General features: G+C 36.0%; 1 protein-coding gene across 2 annotated transcripts in view; it reads left to right on the top strand.

Annotated features, from left to right (window-relative positions):
• The window catches only part of vav3a (vav 3 guanine nucleotide exchange factor a), a 73,315-nt gene that overhangs the window by 887 nt on the left and 59,067 nt on the right, over positions 1 to 13,361 (top strand). The gene's annotated exons all lie outside the window — the stretch shown is intronic.

Here is a 13,361-nt window from a genome sequence, read left to right as displayed (position 1 = left end):
ATTGTGTTGCTACTATTAATAATGACAACAACAACAACAACAATAATAATAATAATAAAAATAATAATATTTTTAATATATGTAGTAAGCCTACTTTCAGCCAGGGTTTAAGATGCTTTTTGAAACATAACAATACAATAATAAAGTTTAAAAATTATTATGTTAGGATAAATAAGAGCTGGCTAAACACAAACAGAAAATTACTGAGTGCACATTTAATGTAAGGAGATTTTTTCCATTGTAGTCTAAATAGCTGTTTATGAAAAAAAAAATGATGTGAAATGATTCCAACCAGCACTGAGCATGAAAAAAAGTATTAGGGCTGTCAAATCGATTAATCACTATTAATCCCATCTAACGTAAGTTTGTGTTTATATAATATGTACACGTGTGTATGTATATTATTATATTTATATATATTATAAATATGTGTGTGTGTGTGTGTGCGTGCGCATATCTGTGTACACACACACACACACACACACACACACACACACACACACACACACACACACACACACACACACACACACACACACACACACACACACACACACACAGTATATATACACACATATTCATAATAAATACAGACATAGTCATATAAATATACTAGTAATATATATGCACGCACTTATTTTATCCAAACACAAACTTTTATGTTAGATGCGATTAATCGCGATAAATCGATTTGACAGACGTAAATTGAACCTAATAAGAGACATAGCCTATGATGCATCGTTTGACCCAAACCATGAATCTACAGCTTTTTGGTTCCAGTCAGGATCAGGGTCAGATGAAAGCTGTTTTAGTCTGGTCTCGTTTGTGTACCCTGTCAGGTAAGAGCAGGATTAGTTTCAGTGTCTGCGGGAAGCTGCTTTATTGAAAACAGCGGCCTCTGAAATATGTCACTTTCTGTGTTTTCTAACACCATCTGCTCAAAGTCTGGACTTGATTTCATGTCCCCCTCACATGCGGTGAAAGCTGCCATCAACACAGTGACATTTCATTGAACTGACAAATATATATTCACAGTCACCTTTAACAAACCTTATTTTTAAACACACGGATCAGGAACTAGACAGGGGCATTTGCACTTTGCATTACATTTGTCAATGTGGCACAGTCACAGTGAGCGGATTCCAAGAAGCATTTACAAAAAGTCAATAGAATTAGCTTTTAGTTTTCAAAACACAGGCCTTGTACGGTTCACTTGTTTACTGACAATTAGAAAAAACACAATGTTATATACATTATATAAATATTCTGTGGAAGTTTGACATCTGATCAAATTGACAGCATACGTCGTTCTGGCTTTGAGGCATCCCCTTCCTTACATCAGATAGGCTGCTTTGTTTTCATTTGGTTTGTTATATCACAGCTTCTTTTTTTGAGTACATGATTTTCATCTGAACTGACATACGTAGGTGTGTCTCCATTCACCAAAGGAAGAACTCCATAGAGAACTAACGTATGCAAAACAGGGACAGAAAATGAGCAAATGGTCTATGTAAACCAGTGTTTTGAGCGTGGAGGTGAAATTTCCATCTCTAAAGGGCAACATCTGAATCCTTGCATGAATTATTCATGACGTTTTTGGCAGCTATTTTATCAAAGACTCATTACAGCACATGGGACACAGACGCAGCCATCCCAGGGGAACAGCTCAGACAAAAGCAGCGATGAGACCAAGCTAAAAGCTGGAGTCCCCACCTCATCAGAGCACCTCCAGGGGCCCAATGGGCACTTTGGGTTTCCCTTCATCCCACGATAGCCGTGTAATTAAAATATAATGGCAAAATCGTCCCTGAAATTTCTGCATTAATGTTTTTATTCGGGGAAAGAAAGAGGTTTTTGTGTGTGAAGGAGGGGTTACACAATATTTTACAGTTACATTTAGACAAGCAATTTTGAGGAAGATACCTTGAAACGAATTATATAAATATATACAGTATGCACATATTAAATCTTACAACCCCTGACTTTAGAATGGCAGTACATATATAATTATATATATATATATATATATATATATTAATAAAACTTTTTATACTTAGACTGTTTACATTGTTCAAAAAACTAGTTTAAATAAATGCTATTCTTTTGAACTTTCTATTCATCAAAGATATATAAAACTCCACAACTGTTTTCAACATTGATAATATAAATACTGTTTCTTGAGCAGCAAATTAGCATATTAGAATGATTTCTGAAGGATCATGTGACACGAACTGCTCTGAGACACAAAGGTGTGGATCCAAATGCAGTATTTATTGAACAGGGTAATCCAAAGACGTAATCCAAAGTATAGGCAGGGTCAAACACAGGCAGGCAGTCCATACAAACAAACACAACAAGGCAGGGAACACGGGCAAAAGAGTAATCCACGGAACAGGCAAGAAATCCAAAAAACCAAGCGACATGCAACCAGGGAGAATGCTCGGAATTGCAGTGTAACACTAAACAAGACTTCGCAGGGAATTACATAAAGGACCAGGTTTATATAGGGTGAGCAAACAAGAAGATGAGACACAAGTGAAAACAATGAGTGCCAATGAGTCCAGGCAGAGAATTATGGGAGATGTAGTTTGTGAGGGCACTCCAGCTGGTGACCATTACAAATAGCTGTTCAATTAAACTTTGCCATCATATATATTAGTGCTGCGCGATTAATCATATTGCAATCGCAATGTCAAGCCTATGTGATTATATGCCGCAAAATGCTGCGATTTTATATGAAATAAACAAATTAGGTCTGTTAACGCAATTAATGCTGCATCTGTTATTTTTGTCATTCTTTGGCTAGTGTTACATGATCCCGCTCTTATTCATGCAAATGCTTTTAAACCTTTCATGCGCGACAAGTCAAAAGAGTGCGCGCTGTCTGTCAGAGTCCTGACTGTGTTATTTTTATCCAGACATCAATGGCTTATTGATAATTATAGGTGTTATCATCAATCATTTAGGTTTATTATGCCTACATCGCAATCGCAATATTGACCTCAATAATCGCAGTATGACATTTTCCCCAAATCGTGCATCCCTGAATATATATATATATATATATATATATATATATATATATATATATATATATATATTGACATATAGGCCTACATGATAGTTTCATATATATTAACATAATTATTCACTGTTGTTAAAATTTTTGGGCTCAGTAAGATTTTGAGTGTACAGTTAAAATAGAAATATTTATTTTTCTTTTCGTTATTATTGTAATTTATTTTACAATTTATTTATATGATTTATATTATTTTTAATATTTTAACAAATTATTTATTATTTATTATTATATTATATAGCCTAATCAGCATAGAAAATGAAACAGCAGTCTGCGGATTCTATCTGGGCCTACATAGCCTATAGTATAGGTTTAGAACACAGAAGCTTTATGGGCAGGTTTGAAATGTGGAAGTGCAAGTTTGAGGAAGCCACAAAGCCAAGTGCCTTTCACACGCACAGCGTTGATCAGACAGTGGCTGGGTTATGGGTTTCTTCCATTTAACATGTGCACTTTTGTGAAGAGTGGAAGGAAATGGCAACAGGTGTTTGGCAGGCTGTCAGAACTTTATTTAGATATCAACAGGTGTCAGTGAGAGTAAAGTTTGTAAGCTTTCATCATTAAACAGTGAAGTTATCTACAGTACATTTGCAAATACTGTACGTAACCCAAAACGTAAAAAAACGTTTGTGCAAAACGTAAAAAAAAAAAAGATTATTTCACACTCATTGTCATTGTAATGACGGATAGTCACTGTCTCATCTCTAGGTTGGAGGGGGAAACACGAATGCTGACGCCCACTCGTTGGGCAGATAGTTTCCGAGCATTGACGCTCGCTGGGGAAATGAGGAAATGGGATGGAGGAAGGAAATGAAACTAAACGTCCTCTAAAGACCCTTGACTGAAACATCAGAACCTCTAGTGGCTCAGATCTGTCTCTTTTTTCAGTGAAACAGTCGAGTAACAAGCTCCTGTCTGAACACTGTCTCGGTTTTTGAATTTTCGCTGTAATACGATGTGATTTACAAAATGTACGTGACAGATTCTAGACCGCTTTTCAAATATATTCTTTAATTTTTTATGTCTAGTGTCCATGGAGAATCTGCCCTCCTTGAATAATACACATATACTGTACTTTACATAGACAGCCTGTTAAAATTTCCATGTGAGACTCTAAAGGGTTCAGAGACTGTTCAGAGCAGCATACAGTATGTGTGTGTTTGAACGTTTGAAACAGCCATCATTTTTAGTTATGTTACAGCTCCAGGGTTGTTTTATTAATTCTCAGTGTCAGACTGTGGATTTATACATTTCAGAAGGGGGCCATTGGTTTCCAGCAAACCAAAGTTTTGATACAATACAAGAGGAATAAGAGACTAGATATTTTCGGAAGAAAATATGATTGTGGTTGCTCATGCAAAAGTCGCATGATGTTAGGATTGATGTCAGGGCCTTACTGTGCAGTTTCGGATGTGTGTTGTGAGTGGTTTTCAGGGCTGCACAATCTAAATTACAGGATCTCAAGGTTCTTTTTGGTTTGTGGATGGAAATTGCATCTGAAAGATAAGAATGTGCTTGATTATTAAAAGACTGAGTTAGAATTTAAAAAATAATTATGAATTTAACCGGTAGCCAGTTTAGCGAGACGAGAATGGGCGTAATGTGATCGAACCTTCGTCTGTCTGTCAACAACCTTCCAGCAGCATTTTTTTTTACACCATCTGTAGATGCATTAAAGAGGATTGGCTTACACCATAGTATAAAGAGTTACAGTAGTCTAGTAGAGATAAAATAAAAAGATGATTGATCTGTTCAAAATGTTTTGTATAGTGAAGAACTGCACTGTGTTCTATTACACAGATTAAAGCTCCAGTAGGTAGCTTTTGTAAACAAATATTTGTTAAAACTGTCATTATGTCCTGAAAGTAGAATATGAGACAGATAATCTGTGTCAATCACGCTCGTGTACGCGCTGATCACCCCTCTCTTGCACAGCGCGAGCGCGTACCGTCGTTCGTGACTCTCCTGTTCGAACTCGTTCATCCAAATGAACGAATCTTTTTTACAAAAAAAGATTTGTTCATTTGGAAGAACGAGTTCGAACAGGATCACGAACGTGCATCACAGAACATAGCAAGGCGAGCATTTGTGCTTATAAAACTTAAAGTTTTTTATTTATTTTTGAAATGACCGATCGTTTCACTAGATAAGACCCTTATTCATCGTCTGGTATCGTTTAAAACCCTTTGAAGCTGCACTGAAACTGTCATTTGGTTCTTGAAACGTTTGTGTCCTATTGAAGTCCATTATATGGAGAAAAAGCCTGGAATGTTTTCATCAAAAACCTTAATTTCTTTTCGACTGAAGAAAGAAAGACATGGACATTTTGGATGACATGGGGGTGAGTAAATTATCAGCAAAAGTTTTTTTTAAAAGTGAACTAATCCTTTAACGTTATCTTAGTAGCTATTTATAATTATAGAATGAGTGCAACCTTATAAAGTTACATGTATTGCAAAATACATAATGATTTAAGGACCAAGTTTGTAGTCAAAGTATGGGCAGGCCATAGTCAATGTAAAGCATATTGTTGATGTTTCGTCCCTATTAGTGAATGTTCCATAACTGTTTATAATCCGCCGTCATCGGTGGTCCTGCTTACTAGCCTGCGCGTTCACGGCAGGCTCCGCTGTGGGGGAGGAGCTGTGTAGGGAGGGCTGTAGTGCAGCAGACAGCAAGGGGGTTGGACCTGTAAGTTGTACTTCTTCAAATTTTCAGGCTGAGACAACATTTTCTCAAAACTCCCTACTGCAGCTTTAAGTGTTTTCAGTCTCGGAGCGCATCGGTTCACAATAAATGCTGCTCTACACAAACTCATCTGTGCATGTACTGAGTTTGGGATTACTTTGTGTATATAAAATTTGAATTTCATACGTTAATTTCTTATTCAAACAAAATCCTTTCATCCAGCCATCTTTAGTCCTCATCCTTTTCCCAAAATTATTTAGATGGACAGATTAATACATACAAAGAACATCAAAAAAATAATGTTGGAAAATAACAATGTCTTTTCTGTTAAGCAAATGCTTTTTAATCTTCGCTATTGCTTCAATGCAAATGAACAAGCGCGCCATTATTTATTGGGTATAGTGATGTGCATTTTGTGTATTTAATATCATGACGGCGCAATGCGCTGTATTTAAATTTATATTATATTATATTTATATTTAAAGACGACAAAACTGCAGCGCTCCCTTAAAAAAGTTGGTGTGAACGAGTCTTAATTGTCAGCCTGTTACTGGCTGTTGGTTTATTTCTAGGTGGTTTCTAAGGTTCTGTGTGTGGTTATTTATTGGTAAGCGCACAAGTATTATTTGAAGCCTCATTCATGTCAGTAGCACAAATAGCACGGTGTTATACATGCCATAATTAATAGGTTTATAGTTTTGTTCAGATCCCTTACCAAAAGAATGTTTTGTAGTAACACTGAAAGTCACTACATCACGCTACACAAATAAAACTATGCACAAACATCACGCCATGCATATTAATGTACATTTTCAGGAGGCACAAATCTTTGCAAGGTCTAGTAGGTCCAGTCAGATTGCTCTCTCTCTCTCTGTTTCTCTCTCTCTTTGAAACTGACCTTTCCTTCTGTCACCAAGGTAACAGGCTCTACTGTAAATGGTTGTGGATCAGGATGAATAAAGATACTCTCTATAGACAGTGTGAATCACACATTTAAGGTTCAGATTTGAACCTCGCAGATGGATTTTTGCACAGTAATGTGTGAATTATGCTGGTCACCAAGGGATACATGCACGCATTAGGATTTGTAAATGAAGGCAGACATTTCTATTCTCAGGCAGAGCTCTTTTGTTGCAGAAAATCCATGATTATTATGTTTGGAAAACCTACCCAGCACTCTTATGAAATTTGAATTGTATTCGGAACATTGTAAAAGCATTTACCGTCTGCGCTGATGCCATTAAAGTGAACAGAGATGGTGATTAATAAGGAGATTTAATTGTAGTATCCAATTGTGCATCCGTTTAAGTAGCCAATAAAACAGCAATATCCTATTTTGTGCTCACATGGCAGAATGACCTTTTTGATGATGACTACATGTAGAAAGTGATCAGTCAGCGGTGCTCACGTAAATACATGCACACATCCTGCAGCTGTACTGCAACCTTTACTTTAGAGTAGATCCTCAGCGGAGCAATGACATCACAGCGCTTTATCTTGTCTCAGTCAAGGTAAAAATAGCCCATAAACGGGAGCTGTAAAAATGCAGTGGCACTAGAAGAATTTCACCAGGATGCCAGAGAAGCACTAATATCAGATTTCATTTCAAAGTGCTGATGCATCTGTAAATTGAAGCCCCTGAGATAAAATAAGAAAATTGACATTTTGAGTGCAGTTAAAGTGCATTCAGACACAATCTGCCAAAACGTATCTCATGGATTTGTCATAGATGACAATTTTAAGCTCTTTGTGAAGGGAACAGTCCTAATGCTTCCTTTAGAACTACAAATTACACAAGTACACAAACATAACTTGGCATGCGCCCTACAGCAAGGATCAGATTTGTAGTCTGGGTTCTGGAGGAATATTGCTGTAATTTGTTTGTTGTAATTTTAGTGGAAAAAGTGGGTGCCACAGTAAAATTGGCTAATAAATACTACTACTACTACTACTATTAGCACCACCAATAATAATAATAATAATTGGTTATCTGTAAATATACTATGGTAAATTTTATGGGACAAAACATTATGCTCGTTATATAGCTATATACCAATTAAATTATATAGGCAATACCTGCACCTTTATATTAAATATTGTTGAAATAGTTAGTAAACTTCATTTCAATTAAATATAATCAAATGTCATAATTTTCCAGGTGACATGTATTATATTAAAATTATAGTAATGTATAGTTCCATTTACAGTACAAATATAGAACTATAATTTACTATAATTTTACAATAATTTATGCTTGTATGCAATGCATGTACTTTTATAGTAAAATATTGTTGAAAGTTTTCTTTGCAAGTAAAAAATGTCACATTGAAAATGACGACATCACATTTGATTGTATTTAATTTAGTCTTTTTTATTGTAAATGGAACTACATGCACACACACATATCATAGTACGTACTCAAAATAAAAAAGTACGTTAAACAATAACAATAAGTGTGCAGTTGTTAGACCTTATGTTTAATTTAGAGAGTGGTGTCTAGATGTGTATTTCTTTTTCTAAAAAAAATGATGGGAGTTGATATTACTTTTGGGCTATTCAGAATGGAAGGACCATTGTGCATTGTGGGAAACAGTATTTCTTGTAGTGTGTTCTGTTGTATATGTTTATGTGTATCTGTTTGTAGTAGCACAGGCTTTGTGATACTGACCATCTCTCACATTGACCTGACGGTTCACTTCTCCCAGTGTGGTGTGCAGTAACCCGTGTGCACTGCCCTGTGAAGGGCAATTTACCACGGATCTGCCAGTGATGACAATTTAGCCACCAGCCAGTGTTTATCCTCTGCCTCTCCTGTCCGTTTTACAAAATGCGATGCCATGTGCGGTTCAGAGCAAGCATCCATACTTAATAAGAACAATCAGTTGTTGCATCGGAAATATGCTAAGAAAATCTATAGAATGCATGTATCCAAGGTCAACATCGATTTCTTGGGGGTTAGAATATTGCTTTGTTAAGCACCAAACTGCTATGAGAAAATGCTTGGCACAGCTGAAATATTTTATATAGAATCCTATAAGATGCTAACAAAAATGTAAGGTTTACCTTTAGGTTAGGTAAATAGATAGTCTGACAAAGATGTTTAGCTGAAGCTTTTATCCAAAGTGACTTACGGTGCCCATACAGGGACAGTTTCCCTGGAGCGCTGAAGGGTATGATGGGATGGTGATAGTTCATACAATCAATGACTTTGAACCTGTACCTTTTTAGCTGTTAGTGTAGATCTGTAACCAACAGGGTTGTGCTACATTTTGAACGGAATAATTGACTCCCTTTGAAACCATGAGTGTGAATGTGAACTGAATTGGCCACACCCCATAGAAAGTTTAATTGAAATTTGAATCGGAATGACAGTATCTATCCATCCATCACTCCATCCATCCATCCATCCATCCATCCATCCATCCATCCGTCAGTTTGATTTTCTATTTAAAATTACACTTATATTAATTTCTTTTCATTTTATTCAATTTGATCTTTACTTCATTACATTCAAATTCAAAGGGCAATTCTGTGTGCTGTTTTCTACCCCAGTCCAAATTCCGAAATTTAATTACAACATAAAAAGGCATTCTCAGTTCAATTTTGAATGGCCCATAACCCCTCTACCACTGCACCACACCATTGTTGTTAGCATAAATGGTGCTAAATGGAGATTTTATCAGTTGTTAAGCGGCTTTGGAGAGCATTTACAGACTACATTTACAATTCATAAAATGTCAGATAAATAGAGCTCATAAATGTATTGAATGCATATTTATGGAGAACATTTCAGTGCTAGCATGCTGCCGACTGTCAAGTTGATGCTCAGTGCTCTCTTGCACGCAGTTTTAATAAAGCTTCTTTGCAGACTGATGCTTCATTGTTTTGACAAGACAGCTTGTTTAGCTATCTGCTTGGTTAAATCAAGGGTAAAAGCTGCACACGGCTCACAGTTGGTGCTCTCCACAGAGGACGTAACACTGTAAAAATGCCCGAAGCCACTGATTTACAACACCTTTGACTTCCTTATTCTTCTGAATGATTTTTTTTTGTGCTGTCGGAACCATTGCTGTTAAGAGGATGTCAGGACTTCAATTCAATTTCAAGAGAATAATTTTAAAGCTTCAGCCTTCATCTTGAAAGTTATACTGGTGTGAGCAGTTCACTCTGCCCTTGGACTTTAAAGGAGCCATATAATCCTCATTTTATAGCATTTTATTATAAGTTTAGGTTTCTTGCACTAAAAGAGTTTCAATGTGCTGTAGTTTCATTGACTTTCAGACACGTTGTGTTTGCTACTGTACCTTTAAGACTTCTGCATGTGAAATAGCTCTGTTATGATTAGCTAACCTCTTTGCATTTGGAAACTACCAGCATAGTTCACACTTGCTGCATCTGAAATTGAATTCTCCCCTACTATTTAGCATGTGAAACAAAAGTATGCCAACAGAGTAGTATGTTCGAATGCATAGTATTCTTAAAACAGTAGGCGAAACGTCCAGGATGACCTACTACTTCAGGCGAGGGCATTGGGGACCGTAGCGAGTGGAACAACCGGAACGAGATTTCAACCGAGGGGGTTTGACTTTTTGCTGTCCCAGACAAAACCCCCTTATCGTGGCGAAATCGGCTTGTTGTGATTTAAGTTGTAAATAAGGCAACTTATCGAATTTTTTGTAGTTGGCTCAACTACACAACCCCGTAAGACCTTCGTTCATCTTCGGAACACAAATTAAGATATTTTTGATTAAATCTGAGAGCTAGATCACTCCTGCATAGGCTTCTAAGGGATTGGAAGCTGCCGGCCCCGAAAAGGTATTAAAGACATTGTTAAAATAGTCCAAGTGACTACAGTGGCTCAATCTTAAGTTTATCAACTATCCCTTTAAGTTGATTTTAACTAGAGCAAATTAGTTAAGATAACTTAAAAATCTGAATGCGATAGGTTGCATTATTTTTTTAAGTTAACTCAACTTTATTTATTTATTAATTTATTTTAAAACCCCAACCCTAATCGTTAAGTATGAACAGGTCAACAACTTGATCTGAGCCTGTCTCAAGCAGTCATTAGCTTTGCAGAAAACAAATCTCAAATTCTCAATTGCCAACCGTACTCTACACATAGTATATCACGTTCTTTTACTTAATCCTTACATTTTTTATGGTATGTCCCCTTTAAAACTGAATCAGTATCTTCAAAGCCATCTAGCTTTCTGTTTCACACATGGATGAAATTATGGAGGAAATGCTATCCATTCAGTATTAGTCTCAGTACGCCCTTCAGGAGAAGTAGGAAAAGACATCTCTTGAGTTTCCCGCAGAGATCTGACTGTGCAGTAGTAGATGAGAGAGCAGTTATCCACCAGGATAGATTTAAAAGCCATGTTTGGTTGAGCAGGACGGGTCAGAAGCAGCTGTAATGCAGAAAACAGCACTGAAAGTGTCTAGGCACATGATGTGTGTTAAATGTTTGTCTTCATTTTATTCTCGCTCTCTTTTCCTCTTCCTCTCTGTTTCTATCTAGCTTCCTTCAGACCCTGCTGGACTCCTAAAGACTTCAGGGCAACCGCGAGATGTGCCTTTCTGATAATGTGTTGAAACCAAACAAATGTAAACAGTCAAATAGATTTGCTCGCTGAACATTTGCTTGTCTTATCTGTGCATAAGTGCAGCCCTAGGCCTCTGGTTAAGTCATCTGTAGAGGGGGAATGGGAACTGAGAGGCGGTGCATGTGTCGCTTTTGATCGGCAAGCTTCTCACAGATAAGACTTATTAGTTTGTATGCAAGAAAAAGCTTTCCTTATGAATTTACCAGACTGATGTTTTCTACACATTAAATGCCAGAGTACGAGTCTGATTTCAGTTTTAGTGTCCTTGGTCTCAGAAATTATAGTTTTACATGATAATGTGATCACTTTGTGTTTCAAGAAATCACAGGTGCAGCTGCCACACAAGACTCTTGATGTGTTCACTTCCTCTTGTTGCTTAAGATAGAAACTTGGCATTGAAGCAAGATGTCAAAGTCTTTTACAAGAGCTTGACAGGCGACGCACGGCCACCAACAGATGGCGGGTGAAAATATAACTGGTGGAAACGGACACATTCTTGTGAACGTGCCCAGCGAGAGGGTAAAGGTGCTGATCTGCAGACCATAACAGGACAGCCATTAAGATCAAAATCAGTGTTTTCTGGGTTATTGTGAGAACACATTGCTGCACTGTTGATGAAAATTTCCAGTCTGATGTCACTTAGGCAATTTGCATTTACTGGGAAAGGAAATTACAGATCATAACTTTACAAAACAGTAAAACTAACTTTTTTTGTGCAATATGCAATTCCAATCCTTTAAGTGTATACTAAGTACTGTACCGATTGGTGTGGTGATGTAATTTTTTACAAACAAACAAAACTGTAAATATTTTTTTAGTTATATATTAAAATTTCATTAAAATGATTGTTTATTTTGGCAACACTACAATAAGGTTCCATCGGTTAATATTAGTTAATGTATCTAACGAACGATGAGCAATACATACGTTAAAGTATGTATTAGCCTACTCTTTGCTAGTTAATGAAACAGTTAAGTAAATAAAGTTAGTTGATTATATACAACTGTTCATTGTTAGTTCATGTTATCTCAGGTCCATTCAATTATATTAACAGATACATATTTTGATTTGAATAATTTATTAGTAAATATTGAAATAAACATTAACTGAGATTAGAAGTATTCATCATTGTTAGTTCATGTAGTTAACTAATGATAACTAATGTATCCTTATTGTAAAGTGTTACCTTAGTTTTTTAATTAATGTTTTATTAATACTTTCAAATTTTTTTAATAATAAATATAAAATTAATAAGGGATCATTTAAATAAATCATTATTAGTTATAAATTAATAACTGGTAAGCAGGTGTGGGTAGTATCCGATGGTTAGTATTTTTATCTTTTAACTGGATGATTTTTTATGCAATAATGAACATTGATAGTATTGCTAACATAATGCAAAAAAATTAAAATAAATAAATACTGCAGACTTATATGCCAATACTTTCACTAGTAATACTATTACTGACTTACATAACATTACTGTAATATTTTTTACTCAAAAGACCACAAGAACTCAAATCTTTAGTATGATTCAGTGAGTTATGGTTTTTGATAGCTTGCAGTTAGCGTGGAGTTTTGTGGTCAGACGATCTAGAGTTCTGATAAAGTATCCGTTTTGTAACTGAGCTGTGGTCATGAGTCAACACAGGTGTCAGCTTAATGCAACGGCTTGTGTTTTAGACTCTAATTTCACTTTATAAATACATGTGTTTAAATGTTCGCCAGTCGTTTGCTGTTTGGTAAACTCATTAGTCATGATTCAGAGCAGGTATCACATGAAATAAGAATGGAGAATTAAATGAAAAACTCTGTGGTTAGTCTTGTTCTCCAATGTGGTTTTGTAGTTATAGTTCTCATTTTTAATTGAATTGAGGAATGTTGGACAAAAATATTGAGTCATACTCATTTTTATTCTGGTAAGGTGATTTTTAAAGCTAATTTTTGTGAGATTTAAAAACATTCTCTCAGACAAAGAATGTAGA

This window comes from Siphateles boraxobius, unplaced genomic scaffold (genome assembly GCF_051911475.1).
Source record: "Siphateles boraxobius isolate OS27281-9 unplaced genomic scaffold, OSU_SipBor_1 26, whole genome shotgun sequence".
NCBI lineage: Eukaryota > Metazoa > Chordata > Actinopteri > Cypriniformes > Leuciscidae > Siphateles > Siphateles boraxobius.
This window is presented reverse-complemented; position numbering and strand designations above follow the sequence as displayed.